This window comes from Anomaloglossus baeobatrachus, unplaced genomic scaffold, assembly GCF_048569485.1.
Source record: "Anomaloglossus baeobatrachus isolate aAnoBae1 unplaced genomic scaffold, aAnoBae1.hap1 Scaffold_366, whole genome shotgun sequence".
Taxonomy (NCBI): domain Eukaryota; kingdom Metazoa; phylum Chordata; class Amphibia; order Anura; family Aromobatidae; genus Anomaloglossus; species Anomaloglossus baeobatrachus.
In genome coordinates, this window is record NW_027443010.1 from 158,443 (window position 1) to 172,229 (window position 13,787).

Below are 13,787 nucleotides of genomic sequence, written 5' to 3' on the forward strand. Positions count from 1 at the left end.
TAATGAATTGGAAGAAAGCATACGTCTTCATATGCACCTCAATTTGGCCCATTCACTTTTCACACTTCCTCCTTTTGTTTTTTATCTTTCACACTTTTGACTTTCTTTATTCATCCAAATAGCAAACTCATCACCACTCAACCTGACCAACTCGGCTATGTCCCCGTGCTGCAGTTCTCTGTCTTATCTAGATCATTTGCAATTGAATGGAATAGATCCCTTTTGGACAAAGTGGATTCACCTGCTGCTGCAGTGACCACAGGTGTGATAACATCTAGAATTGGCATCTGGTGCGATCTCTCCGCTTCCACTCCAAAGAAAGTTACCTGTTTATTCCTATCATGCATTGGTTTTTGGGGTTTTCTTTGAGTAATGATGATCTCTTTAGTAGTCTGTTGGCGCCCTCTCCTGGAGGAATAGTTTGCTTGCTCTTGGACATTCTAAAAGAGAGGTCATGATAGACATTGAGCTTCTGAGCTCAATTGGGGACAGTCATGGGTGATGAATGTTTGCAACCTACTGCGAAGCCTCATACCGCAATATAAGGAACGTCAAATACTAAGAAAGGGCGGCCTATGAAAGAATTACTACTTTCAATAAGTACACTTAAACGGCTAATTGGGAATAGAAAAACTGTAAAAAGCCCTCTGAGAAAGCCCCCCTCTAACCTTTGATAGTAAGCTTTTCTGTAGTCTGCCTGTTGATGTATTTTCCGTTTGAACTGTGCACAACATGAAGAGACGGAACACTGGCGGCTTGTCACAATGCCCCCCGATGACATCACAATAGCGCTGCTGCCTAGAAAACAAGCTGCGCAGAAGAAGTTGTTCTTTGGGTGGGAGGGTGGGCTAGTGGAAGGAGGGGGCAATCTCTTTTTTTCCCGGGTGGTAGGGGGATGACAGGAGAAGGGAAGCGGGTGGTGAGAAAGGTACAGAGGGCAGGGTTTGGGGGCTGGGAAGGAAAGGGAAAAGATTAGGGTTTGGGGATGATGAAAGGGCTTTCTACGGGTAAGGATGGCAAAGGGTGGCAGTGACGGAAAGTCAGGCAACCTGTCCTGTCCGTCTTTTTGTATCGTGAATTGGAAAGACTGCAAGGGGGAGGGGAGTTGCTTGCGCCCTAAAGGAGGAGTTATTCAGATTCATTGCAGTGGGCGGCGGCTGCAAAACGCACCATTCTTCTTGTTTTGGCTCTGCAAAGCAGCCTTTTCAAGGGTTGGCTTGGGTGACAAAATGTCTTGTGTAGGCGTGGGTTTGTCTCCCTCTCGCTCTCTCTCCCTAAGATGTGTCCGGCATAGGCCAGGGTGCCACTCGAGGCCCAAACCAATTCTGGTTATCGCTTCTCGGCCTTTTGGCTAAGATCAAGTGTAGTATCTGTTCTTATCAGTTTAATATCTGATACGTCCCCTATCTGGGGACCATATATTAAATGGATTTTTAGAACAGGGAGATGGAAAAAGAGCTTGCTCTGTCCACTCCACGCATTGACCTGGTATTGCAGTACCTCCAGGAACGGTGCACCCCTTCTTAACCCAGTTTCCAAAAGCAGAACTCAATTCACCTGATTCATATTAGCCCGATTTAATGAATTGGAAGAAAGCATACGTCTTCATATGCACCTCAATTTGGCCCATTCACTTTTCACACTTCCTCCTTTTGTTTTTTATCTTTCACACTTTTGACTTTCTTTATTCATCCAAATAGCAAACTCATCACCACTCAACCTGACCAACTCGGCTATGTCCCCGTGCTGCAGTTCTCTGTCTTATCTAGATCATTTGCAATTGAATGGAATAGATCCCTTTTGGACAAAGTGGATTCACCTGCTGCTGCAGTGACCACAGGTGTGATAACATCTAGAATTGGCATCTGGTGCGATCTCTCCGCTTCCACTCCAAAGAAAGTTACCTGTTTATTCCTATCATGCATTGGTTTTTGGGGTTTTCTTTGAGTAATGATGATCTCTTTAGTAGTCTGTTGGCGCCCTCTCCTGGAGGAATAGTTTGCTTGCTCTTGGACATTCTAAAAGAGAGGTCATGATAGACATTGAGCTTCTGAGCTCAATTGGGGACAGTCATGGGTGATGAATGTTTGCAACCTACTGCGAAGCCTCATACCGCAATATAAGGAACGTCAAATACTAAGAAAGGGCGGCCTATGAAAGAATTACTACTTTCAATAAGTACACTTAAACGGCTAATTGGGAATAGAAAAACTGTAAAAAGCCCTCTGAGAAAGCCCCCCTCTAACCTTTGATAGTAAGCTTTTCTGTAGTCTGCCTGTTGATGTATTTTCCGTTTGAACTGTGCACAACATGAAGAGACGGAACACTGGCGGCTTGTCACAATGCCCCCCGATGACATCACAATAGCGCTGCTGCCTAGAAAACAAGCTGCGCAGAAGAAGTTGTTCTTTGGGTGGGAGGGTGGGCTAGTGGAAGGAGGGGGCAATCTCTTTTTTTCCCGGGTGGTAGGGGGATGACAGGAGAAGGGAAGCGGGTGGTGAGAAAGGTACAGAGGGCAGGGTTTGGGGGCTGGGAAGGAAAGGGAAAAGATTAGGGTTTGGGGATGATGAAAGGGCTTTCTACGGGTAAGGATGGCAAAGGGTGGCAGTGACGGAAAGTCAGGCAACCTGTCCTGTCCGTCTTTTTGTATCGTGAATTGGAAAGACTGCAAGGGGGAGGGGAGTTGCTTGCGCCCTAAAGGAGGAGTTATTCAGATTCATTGCAGTGGGCGGCGGCTGCAAAACGCACCATTCTTCTTGTTTTGGCTCTGCAAAGCAGCCTTTTCAAGGGTTGGCTTGGGTGACAAAATGTCTTGTGTAGGCGTGGGTTTGTCTCCCTCTCGCTCTCTCTCCCTAAGATGTGTCCGGCATAGGCCAGGGTGCCACTCGAGGCCCAAACCAATTCTGGTTATCGCTTCTCGGCCTTTTGGCTAAGATCAAGTGTAGTATCTGTTCTTATCAGTTTCTCGGCCTTTTGGCTAAGATCAAGTGTAGTGTTGTTCGAAGAGGTGGTTTAAGCTCCAGGCCACCTTAGTACAATGATACAATGCACACTGGAAGGTTGCGCTTGCTAGTACTCTGGGTGGATAGTATATTCATCTAGAGGAAAACATGGCCCTACCAGGATCGAGGCTATTAGACTGAGTAAGGGTGGGGGGCTATGGTACAACGTGCCCCAGGACTGACGACCCTGGAGTGAGTCTGAGCTTGCTGGCTTGGGACCCCGGCAAGCCTTGGGCTCTGTAGCACACCGTACCTTGCCTTTTCATACTTTTTGAGCATATTACCCTATCCCGGCCTTCTGGCTAGGAAGGGAAATTTTTATAATCCCGGTCGGAGGTCTGGTCAGCTTTGGGCTGAGAAACTAACACCCGGTTGGAGGTCTGGGTCAGCTTCGGCTGAGAAACCAACACCCGGTTGGAGGTCTGGGTCAGCTTCGGCTGAGAAACCAACACCCGGTTGGAGGTCCGGTTAGCCTTGGGCTGAGAAACCAACACCGGTTGACGGTCCGGGCAGTTTCGGCTGCGAAACCAACAACTAGTAGCTCTCTACTCCACTTGGGTAAGATGCCTGGGTGGACGCTGGGAGCAACGACAAGGCTCAACCAGGCTTCGGCTTGGGAGAGCACCGAAGATCCCTGACCCTTGCTGTGGCCTTCTGGCTCGGAGGGACGGGGTTGATTTTTGGGGACCCTCTCCTCACGGTGGGGTCCACACGAATCCTAGCCTTTGCACTGTTTTTGGTGTGACTTCGGTCATGCATTTTTTGTGGTGCTTTGGAAAGCTTCATTAAATCAAAATCTGTTCTTATCAGTTTAATATCTGATACGTCCCCTATCTGGGGACCATATATTAAATGGATTTTTAGAACAGGGAGATGGAAAAAGAGCTTGCTCTGTCCACTCCACGCATTGACCTGGTATTGCAGTACCTCCAGGAACGGTGCACCCCTTCTTAACCCAGTTTCCAAAAGCAGAACTCAATTCACCTGATTCATATTAGCCCGATTTAATGAATTGGAAGAAAGCATACGTCTTCATATGCACCTCAATTTGGCCCATTCACTTTTCACACTTCCTCCTTTTGTTTTTTATCTTTCACACTTTTGACTTTCTTTATTCATCCAAATAGCAAACTCATCACCACTCAACCTGACCAACTCGGCTATGTCCCCGTGCTGCAGTTCTCTGTCTTATCTAGATCATTTGCAATTGAATGGAATAGATCCCTTTTGGACAAAGTGGATTCACCTGCTGCTGCAGTGACCACAGGTGTGATAACATCTAGAATTGGCATCTGGTGCGATCTCTCCGCTTCCACTCCAAAGAAAGTTACCTGTTTATTCCTATCATGCATTGGTTTTTGGGGTTTTCTTTGAGTAATGATGATCTCTTTAGTAGTCTGTTGGCGCCCTCTCCTGGAGGAATAGTTTGCTTGCTCTTGGACATTCTAAAAGAGAGGTCATGATAGACATTGAGCTTCTGAGCTCAATTGGGGACAGTCATGGGTGATGAATGTTTGCAACCTACTGCGAAGCCTCATACCGCAATATAAGGAACGTCAAATACTAAGAAAGGGCGGCCTATGAAAGAATTACTACTTTCAATAAGTACACTTAAACGGCTAATTGGGAATAGAAAAACTGTAAAAAGCCCTCTGAGAAAGCCCCCCTCTAACCTTTGATAGTAAGCTTTTCTGTAGTCTGCCTGTTGATGTATTTTCCGTTTGAACTGTGCACAACATGAAGAGACGGAACACTGGCGGCTTGTCACAATGCCCCCCGATGACATCACAATAGCGCTGCTGCCTAGAAAACAAGCTGCGCAGAAGAAGTTGTTCTTTGGGTGGGAGGGTGGGCTAGTGGAAGGAGGGGGCAATCTCTTTTTTTCCCGGGTGGTAGGGGGATGACAGGAGAAGGGAAGCGGGTGGTGAGAAAGGTACAGAGGGCAGGGTTTGGGGGCTGGGAAGGAAAGGGAAAAGATTAGGGTTTGGGGATGATGAAAGGGCTTTCTACGGGTAAGGATGGCAAAGGGTGGCAGTGACGGAAAGTCAGGCAACCTGTCCTGTCCGTCTTTTTGTATCGTGAATTGGAAAGACTGCAAGGGGGAGGGGAGTTGCTTGCGCCCTAAAGGAGGAGTTATTCAGATTCATTGCAGTGGGCGGCGGCTGCAAAACGCACCATTCTTCTTGTTTTGGCTCTGCAAAGCAGCCTTTTCAAGGGTTGGCTTGGGTGACAAAATGTCTTGTGTAGGCGTGGGTTTGTCTCCCTCTCGCTCTCTCTCCCTAAGATGTGTCCGGCATAGGCCAGGGTGCCACTCGAGGCCCAAACCAATTCTGGTTATCGCTTCTCGGCCTTTTGGCTAAGATCAAGTGTAGTATCTGTTCTTATCAGTTTAATATCTGATACGTCCCCTATCTGGGGACCATATATTAAATGGATTTTTAGAACAGGGAGATGGAAAAAGAGCTTGCTCTGTCCACTCCACGCATTGACCTGGTATTGCAGTACCTCCAGGAACGGTGCACCCCTTCTTAACCCAGTTTCCAAAAGCAGAACTCAATTCACCTGATTCATATTAGCCCGATTTAATGAATTGGAAGAAAGCATACGTCTTCATATGCACCTCAATTTGGCCCATTCACTTTTCACACTTCCTCCTTTTGTTTTTTATCTTTCACACTTTTGACTTTCTTTATTCATCCAAATAGCAAACTCATCACCACTCAACCTGACCAACTCGGCTATGTCCCCGTGCTGCAGTTCTCTGTCTTATCTAGATCATTTGCAATTGAATGGAATAGATCCCTTTTGGACAAAGTGGATTCACCTGCTGCTGCAGTGACCACAGGTGTGATAACATCTAGAATTGGCATCTGGTGCGATCTCTCCGCTTCCACTCCAAAGAAAGTTACCTGTTTATTCCTATCATGCATTGGTTTTTGGGGTTTTCTTTGAGTAATGATGATCTCTTTAGTAGTCTGTTGGCGCCCTCTCCTGGAGGAATAGTTTGCTTGCTCTTGGACATTCTAAAAGAGAGGTCATGATAGACATTGAGCTTCTGAGCTCAATTGGGGACAGTCATGGGTGATGAATGTTTGCAACCTACTGCGAAGCCTCATACCGCAATATAAGGAACGTCAAATACTAAGAAAGGGCGGCCTATGAAAGAATTACTACTTTCAATAAGTACACTTAAACGGCTAATTGGGAATAGAAAAACTGTAAAAAGCCCTCTGAGAAAGCCCCCCTCTAACCTTTGATAGTAAGCTTTTCTGTAGTCTGCCTGTTGATGTATTTTCCGTTTGAACTGTGCACAACATGAAGAGACGGAACACTGGCGGCTTGTCACAATGCCCCCCGATGACATCACAATAGCGCTGCTGCCTAGAAAACAAGCTGCGCAGAAGAAGTTGTTCTTTGGGTGGGAGGGTGGGCTAGTGGAAGGAGGGGGCAATCTCTTTTTTTCCCGGGTGGTAGGGGGATGACAGGAGAAGGGAAGCGGGTGGTGAGAAAGGTACAGAGGGCAGGGTTTGGGGGCTGGGAAGGAAAGGGAAAAGATTAGGGTTTGGGGATGATGAAAGGGCTTTCTACGGGTAAGGATGGCAAAGGGTGGCAGTGACGGAAAGTCAGGCAACCTGTCCTGTCCGTCTTTTTGTATCGTGAATTGGAAAGACTGCAAGGGGGAGGGGAGTTGCTTGCGCCCTAAAGGAGGAGTTATTCAGATTCATTGCAGTGGGCGGCGGCTGCAAAACGCACCATTCTTCTTGTTTTGGCTCTGCAAAGCAGCCTTTTCAAGGGTTGGCTTGGGTGACAAAATGTCTTGTGTAGGCGTGGGTTTGTCTCCCTCTCGCTCTCTCTCCCTAAGATGTGTCCGGCATAGGCCAGGGTGCCACTCGAGGCCCAAACCAATTCTGGTTATCGCTTCTCGGCCTTTTGGCTAAGATCAAGTGTAGTATCTGTTCTTATCAGTTTAATATCTGATACGTCCCCTATCTGGGGACCATATATTAAATGGATTTTTAGAACAGGGAGATGGAAAAAGAGCTTGCTCTGTCCACTCCACGCATTGACCTGGTATTGCAGTACCTCCAGGAACGGTGCACCCCTTCTTAACCCAGTTTCCAAAAGCAGAACTCAATTCACCTGATTCATATTAGCCCGATTTAATGAATTGGAAGAAAGCATACGTCTTCATATGCACCTCAATTTGGCCCATTCACTTTTCACACTTCCTCCTTTTGTTTTTTATCTTTCACACTTTTGACTTTCTTTATTCATCCAAATAGCAAACTCATCACCACTCAACCTGACCAACTCGGCTATGTCCCCGTGCTGCAGTTCTCTGTCTTATCTAGATCATTTGCAATTGAATGGAATAGATCCCTTTTGGACAAAGTGGATTCACCTGCTGCTGCAGTGACCACAGGTGTGATAACATCTAGAATTGGCATCTGGTGCGATCTCTCCGCTTCCACTCCAAAGAAAGTTACCTGTTTATTCCTATCATGCATTGGTTTTTGGGGTTTTCTTTGAGTAATGATGATCTCTTTAGTAGTCTGTTGGCGCCCTCTCCTGGAGGAATAGTTTGCTTGCTCTTGGACATTCTAAAAGAGAGGTCATGATAGACATTGAGCTTCTGAGCTCAATTGGGGACAGTCATGGGTGATGAATGTTTGCAACCTACTGCGAAGCCTCATACCGCAATATAAGGAACGTCAAATACTAAGAAAGGGCGGCCTATGAAAGAATTACTACTTTCAATAAGTACACTTAAACGGCTAATTGGGAATAGAAAAACTGTAAAAAGCCCTCTGAGAAAGCCCCCCTCTAACCTTTGATAGTAAGCTTTTCTGTAGTCTGCCTGTTGATGTATTTTCCGTTTGAACTGTGCACAACATGAAGAGACGGAACACTGGCGGCTTGTCACAATGCCCCCCGATGACATCACAATAGCGCTGCTGCCTAGAAAACAAGCTGCGCAGAAGAAGTTGTTCTTTGGGTGGGAGGGTGGGCTAGTGGAAGGAGGGGGCAATCTCTTTTTTTCCCGGGTGGTAGGGGGATGACAGGAGAAGGGAAGCGGGTGGTGAGAAAGGTACAGAGGGCAGGGTTTGGGGGCTGGGAAGGAAAGGGAAAAGATTAGGGTTTGGGGATGATGAAAGGGCTTTCTACGGGTAAGGATGGCAAAGGGTGGCAGTGACGGAAAGTCAGGCAACCTGTCCTGTCCGTCTTTTTGTATCGTGAATTGGAAAGACTGCAAGGGGGAGGGGAGTTGCTTGCGCCCTAAAGGAGGAGTTATTCAGATTCATTGCAGTGGGCGGCGGCTGCAAAACGCACCATTCTTCTTGTTTTGGCTCTGCAAAGCAGCCTTTTCAAGGGTTGGCTTGGGTGACAAAATGTCTTGTGTAGGCGTGGGTTTGTCTCCCTCTCGCTCTCTCTCCCTAAGATGTGTCCGGCATAGGCCAGGGTGCCACTCGAGGCCCAAACCAATTCTGGTTATCGCTTCTCGGCCTTTTGGCTAAGATCAAGTGTAGTATCTGTTCTTATCAGTTTAATATCTGATACGTCCCCTATCTGGGGACCATATATTAAATGGATTTTTAGAACAGGGAGATGGAAAAAGAGCTTGCTCTGTCCACTCCACGCATTGACCTGGTATTGCAGTACCTCCAGGAACGGTGCACCCCTTCTTAACCCAGTTTCCAAAAGCAGAACTCAATTCACCTGATTCATATTAGCCCGATTTAATGAATTGGAAGAAAGCATACGTCTTCATATGCACCTCAATTTGGCCCATTCACTTTTCACACTTCCTCCTTTTGTTTTTTATCTTTCACACTTTTGACTTTCTTTATTCATCCAAATAGCAAACTCATCACCACTCAACCTGACCAACTCGGCTATGTCCCCGTGCTGCAGTTCTCTGTCTTATCTAGATCATTTGCAATTGAATGGAATAGATCCCTTTTGGACAAAGTGGATTCACCTGCTGCTGCAGTGACCACAGGTGTGATAACATCTAGAATTGGCATCTGGTGCGATCTCTCCGCTTCCACTCCAAAGAAAGTTACCTGTTTATTCCTATCATGCATTGGTTTTTGGGGTTTTCTTTGAGTAATGATGATCTCTTTAGTAGTCTGTTGGCGCCCTCTCCTGGAGGAATAGTTTGCTTGCTCTTGGACATTCTAAAAGAGAGGTCATGATAGACATTGAGCTTCTGAGCTCAATTGGGGACAGTCATGGGTGATGAATGTTTGCAACCTACTGCGAAGCCTCATACCGCAATATAAGGAACGTCAAATACTAAGAAAGGGCGGCCTATGAAAGAATTACTACTTTCAATAAGTACACTTAAACGGCTAATTGGGAATAGAAAAACTGTAAAAAGCCCTCTGAGAAAGCCCCCCTCTAACCTTTGATAGTAAGCTTTTCTGTAGTCTGCCTGTTGATGTATTTTCCGTTTGAACTGTGCACAACATGAAGAGACGGAACACTGGCGGCTTGTCACAATGCCCCCCGATGACATCACAATAGCGCTGCTGCCTAGAAAACAAGCTGCGCAGAAGAAGTTGTTCTTTGGGTGGGAGGGTGGGCTAGTGGAAGGAGGGGGCAATCTCTTTTTTTCCCGGGTGGTAGGGGGATGACAGGAGAAGGGAAGCGGGTGGTGAGAAAGGTACAGAGGGCAGGGTTTGGGGGCTGGGAAGGAAAGGGAAAAGATTAGGGTTTGGGGATGATGAAAGGGCTTTCTACGGGTAAGGATGGCAAAGGGTGGCAGTGACGGAAAGTCAGGCAACCTGTCCTGTCCGTCTTTTTGTATCGTGAATTGGAAAGACTGCAAGGGGGAGGGGAGTTGCTTGCGCCCTAAAGGAGGAGTTATTCAGATTCATTGCAGTGGGGGGCGGCGGCTGCAAAACGCACCATTCTTCTTGTTTTGGCTCTGCAAAGCAGCCTTTTCAAGGGTTGGCTTGGGTGACAAAATGTCTTGTGTAGGCGTGGGTTTGTCTCCCTCTCGCTCTCTCTCCCTAAGATGTGTCCGGCATAGGCCAGGGTGCCACTCGAGGCCCAAACCAATTCTGGTTATCGCTTCTCGGCCTTTTGGCTAAGATCAAGTGTAGTATCTGTTCTTATCAGTTTAATATCTGATACGTCCCCTATCTGGGGACCATATATTAAATGGATTTTTAGAACAGGGAGATGGAAAAAGAGCTTGCTCTGTCCACTCCACGCATTGACCTGGTATTGCAGTACCTCCAGGAACGGTGCACCCCTTCTTAACCCAGTTTCCAAAAGCAGAACTCAATTCACCTGATTCATATTAGCCCGATTTAATGAATTGGAAGAAAGCATACGTCTTCATATGCACCTCAATTTGGCCCATTCACTTTTCACACTTCCTCCTTTTGTTTTTTATCTTTCACACTTTTGACTTTCTTTATTCATCCAAATAGCAAACTCATCACCACTCAACCTGACCAACTCGGCTATGTCCCCGTGCTGCAGTTCTCTGTCTTATCTAGATCATTTGCAATTGAATGGAATAGATCCCTTTTGGACAAAGTGGATTCACCTGCTGCTGCAGTGACCACAGGTGTGATAACATCTAGAATTGGCATCTGGTGCGATCTCTCCGCTTCCACTCCAAAGAAAGTTACCTGTTTATTCCTATCATGCATTGGTTTTTGGGGTTTTCTTTGAGTAATGATGATCTCTTTAGTAGTCTGTTGGCGCCCTCTCCTGGAGGAATAGTTTGCTTGCTCTTGGACATTCTAAAAGAGAGGTCATGATAGACATTGAGCTTCTGAGCTCAATTGGGGACAGTCATGGGTGATGAATGTTTGCAACCTACTGCGAAGCCTCATACCGCAATATAAGGAACGTCAAATACTAAGAAAGGGCGGCCTATGAAAGAATTACTACTTTCAATAAGTACACTTAAACGGCTAATTGGGAATAGAAAAACTGTAAAAAGCCCTCTGAGAAAGCCCCCCTCTAACCTTTGATAGTAAGCTTTTCTGTAGTCTGCCTGTTGATGTATTTTCCGTTTGAACTGTGCACAACATGAAGAGACGGAACACTGGCGGCTTGTCACAATGCCCCCCGATGACATCACAATAGCGCTGCTGCCTAGAAAACAAGCTGCGCAGAAGAAGTTGTTCTTTGGGTGGGAGGGTGGGCTAGTGGAAGGAGGGGGCAATCTCTTTTTTTCCCGGGTGGTAGGGGGATGACAGGAGAAGGGAAGCGGGTGGTGAGAAAGGTACAGAGGGCAGGGTTTGGGGGCTGGGAAGGAAAGGGAAAAGATTAGGGTTTGGGGATGATGAAAGGGCTTTCTACGGGTAAGGATGGCAAAGGGTGGCAGTGACGGAAAGTCAGGCAACCTGTCCTGTCCGTCTTTTTGTATCGTGAATTGGAAAGACTGCAAGGGGGAGGGGAGTTGCTTGCGCCCTAAAGGAGGAGTTATTCAGATTCATTGCAGTGGGCGGCGGCTGCAAAACGCACCATTCTTCTTGTTTTGGCTCTGCAAAGCAGCCTTTTCAAGGGTTGGCTTGGGTGACAAAATGTCTTGTGTAGGCGTGGGTTTGTCTCCCTCTCGCTCTCTCTCCCTAAGATGTGTCCGGCATAGGCCAGGGTGCCACTCGAGGCCCAAACCAATTCTGGTTATCGCTTCTCGGCCTTTTGGCTAAGATCAAGTGTAGTATCTGTTCTTATCAGTTTAATATCTGATACGTCCCCTATCTGGGGACCATATATTAAATGGATTTTTAGAACAGGGAGATGGAAAAAGAGCTTGCTCTGTCCACTCCACGCATTGACCTGGTATTGCAGTACCTCCAGGAACGGTGCACCCCTTCTTAACCCAGTTTCCAAAAGCAGAACTCAATTCACCTGATTCATATTAGCCCGATTTAATGAATTGGAAGAAAGCATACGTCTTCATATGCACCTCAATTTGGCCCATTCACTTTTCACACTTCCTCCTTTTGTTTTTTATCTTTCACACTTTTGACTTTCTTTATTCATCCAAATAGCAAACTCATCACCACTCAACCTGACCAACTCGGCTATGTCCCCGTGCTGCAGTTCTCTGTCTTATCTAGATCATTTGCAATTGAATGGAATAGATCCCTTTTGGACAAAGTGGATTCACCTGCTGCTGCAGTGACCACAGGTGTGATAACATCTAGAATTGGCATCTGGTGCGATCTCTCCGCTTCCACTCCAAAGAAAGTTACCTGTTTATTCCTATCATGCATTGGTTTTTGGGGTTTTCTTTGAGTAATGATGATCTCTTTAGTAGTCTGTTGGCGCCCTCTCCTGGAGGAATAGTTTGCTTGCTCTTGGACATTCTAAAAGAGAGGTCATGATAGACATTGAGCTTCTGAGCTCAATTGGGGACAGTCATGGGTGATGAATGTTTGCAACCTACTGCGAAGCCTCATACCGCAATATAAGGAACGTCAAATACTAAGAAAGGGCGGCCTATGAAAGAATTACTACTTTCAATAAGTACACTTAAACGGCTAATTGGGAATAGAAAAACTGTAAAAAGCCCTCTGAGAAAGCCCCCCTCTAACCTTTGATAGTAAGCTTTTCTGTAGTCTGCCTGTTGATGTATTTTCCGTTTGAACTGTGCACAACATGAAGAGACGGAACACTGGCGGCTTGTCACAATGCCCCCCGATGACATCACAATAGCGCTGCTGCCTAGAAAACAAGCTGCGCAGAAGAAGTTGTTCTTTGGGTGGGAGGGTGGGCTAGTGGAAGGAGGGGGCAATCTCTTTTTTTCCCGGGTGGTAGGGGGATGACAGGAGAAGGGAAGCGGGTGGTGAGAAAGGTACAGAGGGCAGGGTTTGGGGGCTGGGAAGGAAAGGGAAAAGATTAGGGTTTGGGGATGATGAAAGGGCTTTCTACGGGTAAGGATGGCAAAGGGTGGCAGTGACGGAAAGTCAGGCAACCTGTCCTGTCCGTCTTTTTGTATCGTGAATTGGAAAGACTGCAAGGGGGAGGGGAGTTGCTTGCGCCCTAAAGGAGGAGTTATTCAGATTCATTGCAGTGGGCGGCGGCTGCAAAACGCACCATTCTTCTTGTTTTGGCTCTGCAAAGCAGCCTTTTCAAGGGTTGGCTTGGGTGACAAAATGTCTTGTGTAGGCGTGGGTTTGTCTCCCTCTCGCTCTCTCTCCCTAAGATGTGTCCGGCATAGGCCAGGGTGCCACTCGAGGCCCAAACCAATTCTGGTTATCGCTTCTCGGCCTTTTGGCTAAGATCAAGTGTAGTATCTGTTCTTATCAGTTTAATATCTGATACGTCCCCTATCTGGGGACCATATATTAAATGGATTTTTAGAACAGGGAGATGGAAAAAGAGCTTGCTCTGTCCACTCCACGCATTGACCTGGTATTGCAGTACCTCCAGGAACGGTGCACCCCTTCTTAACCCAGTTTCCAAAAGCAGAACTCAATTCACCTGATTCATATTAGCCCGATTTAATGAATTGGAAGAAAGCATACGTCTTCATATGCACCTCAATTTGGCCCATTCACTTTTCACACTTCCTCCTTTTGTTTTTTATCTTTCACACTTTTGACTTTCTTTATTCATCCAAATAGCAAACTCATCACCACTCAACCTGACCAACTCGGCTATGTCCCCGTGCTGCAGTTCTCTGTCTTATCTAGATCATTTGCAATTGAATGGAATAGATCCCTTTTGGACAAAGTGGATTCACCTGCTGCTGCAGTGACCACAGGTGTGATAACATCTAGAATTGGCATCTGGTGCGATCTCTCCGCTTCC

General features: G+C 46.6%; 8 non-coding genes and 1 pseudogene across 8 annotated transcripts; all 9 read left to right on the top strand.

Annotated features, from left to right (window-relative positions):
• The first annotated feature begins 1,331 nt into the window (after window positions 1-1,331).
• LOC142273923 (U2 spliceosomal RNA) lies at window positions 1,332-1,522 on the top strand. The gene has a single exon (XR_012738312.1). It is a non-coding gene; the product is annotated as a U2 spliceosomal RNA (small nuclear RNA).
• A 1,387-nt stretch (window positions 1,523-2,909) lies between these two features.
• LOC142273874 (U2 spliceosomal RNA) lies at window positions 2,910-3,074 on the top strand (annotated as a pseudogene).
• Window positions 3,075-3,755: 681 nt separating this feature from the next.
• On the top strand, window positions 3,756-3,951 carry LOC142273830 (U2 spliceosomal RNA). Its single transcript, XR_012738272.1, has one exon. It is a non-coding gene; the product is annotated as a U2 spliceosomal RNA (small nuclear RNA).
• A 1,387-nt stretch (window positions 3,952-5,338) lies between these two features.
• Window positions 5,339-5,529, top strand: LOC142273924 (U2 spliceosomal RNA). Its single transcript, XR_012738313.1, has one exon. It is a non-coding gene; the product is annotated as a U2 spliceosomal RNA (small nuclear RNA).
• A 1,387-nt stretch (window positions 5,530-6,916) lies between these two features.
• On the top strand, window positions 6,917-7,107 carry LOC142273925 (U2 spliceosomal RNA). Its single transcript, XR_012738314.1, has one exon. It is a non-coding gene; the product is annotated as a U2 spliceosomal RNA (small nuclear RNA).
• A 1,387-nt stretch (window positions 7,108-8,494) lies between these two features.
• Window positions 8,495-8,685, top strand: LOC142273927 (U2 spliceosomal RNA). The gene has a single exon (XR_012738316.1). It is a non-coding gene; the product is annotated as a U2 spliceosomal RNA (small nuclear RNA).
• Window positions 8,686-10,075: 1,390 nt separating this feature from the next.
• On the top strand, window positions 10,076-10,266 carry LOC142273928 (U2 spliceosomal RNA). The gene has a single exon (XR_012738317.1). It is a non-coding gene; the product is annotated as a U2 spliceosomal RNA (small nuclear RNA).
• A 1,387-nt stretch (window positions 10,267-11,653) lies between these two features.
• LOC142273929 (U2 spliceosomal RNA) lies at window positions 11,654-11,844 on the top strand. Its single transcript, XR_012738318.1, has one exon. It is a non-coding gene; the product is annotated as a U2 spliceosomal RNA (small nuclear RNA).
• Window positions 11,845-13,231: 1,387 nt separating this feature from the next.
• LOC142273930 (U2 spliceosomal RNA) lies at window positions 13,232-13,422 on the top strand. The gene has a single exon (XR_012738319.1). It is a non-coding gene; the product is annotated as a U2 spliceosomal RNA (small nuclear RNA).
• The last annotated feature ends 365 nt before the right edge of the window (window positions 13,423-13,787 follow it).